This window comes from Micropterus dolomieu, linkage group LG06 (genome assembly GCF_021292245.1).
Source record: "Micropterus dolomieu isolate WLL.071019.BEF.003 ecotype Adirondacks linkage group LG06, ASM2129224v1, whole genome shotgun sequence".
Taxonomy (NCBI): Eukaryota; Metazoa; Chordata; class Actinopteri; order Centrarchiformes; family Centrarchidae; genus Micropterus; species Micropterus dolomieu.
The window spans coordinates 23,283,965-23,284,715 of NC_060155.1; the positions used below are offsets into that span (position 1 = coordinate 23,283,965).

General features: G+C 37.8%; 1 long non-coding RNA gene across 1 annotated transcript in view; it reads left to right on the forward strand.

The window, feature by feature from the left end:
• LOC123973090 overlaps positions 1–751 on the forward strand; it is a 9,204-nt gene continuing 8,453 nt past the window's right edge. Inside the window, exon 1 of the long non-coding RNA XR_006825528.1 lies at positions 1–61. This is a non-coding gene — a long non-coding RNA (uncharacterized LOC123973090). The remainder of the gene's footprint in view (positions 62–751) is intronic.

The window sequence follows — 751 nt, forward strand, 5'->3', positions numbered from 1 at the left end:
CCCAAATGTGATGTGAGTGCTATTGGTCTATAACTTGAGGGGTCTGATGGATCTTTCCCAGGTTTTACTATTGGTACTATGATTGATTGTTTCCATGCTATTGGTATTTTGCCTGTTTCCCAAATCTGGTTAAATAATCTTAAAACTACAGTAAGTGCACTATCTTCCAAGTGAGCTAACATGCTATAACAGATGTTGTCCTTCCCTGGAGATGATTGTCTTGTCTTTGAGATAGCCCTCCTTAACTCAAATAAGCTAAATGGTACATCTAAATCATCAGTTATTGTGCTCTTCTGTGTATTGACACCTGGGTTCATGGCAAGAGTGTTATCTCTGCACTTTCTGGCTTCGACTAATAAATGATCTGAACTGTGTACTTTAACTAATGTTTCTGCCAACATTTCAACCTTCTCCACATTACTGATTGCTGTTTTATTGCCACTTATTAAGACTGGTATTATATAACTCCTTCTGATTCCACTCATTTTTCTAACCATTCCCCATATATCAGCCAGTGATGTCTCTCTTCCAGTCTTATTGCAGTAATCCCTCCAGTATGCACATTTTGTTGCTCTTATAGTCTTCCGGCCTGTGATCTTTTGTAATGAATTAATGTCTCTAGTGAATGATGTTTTTTTAACTGCCTAAATGCCTTGTTTCTTCTTTTAATAGCTTTGCTACAATTTACATCCCACCATGGTATGTTCTTTTTCACTCTGCTCCCTGTACTTCTTGGTATCGTTTCCTCTGC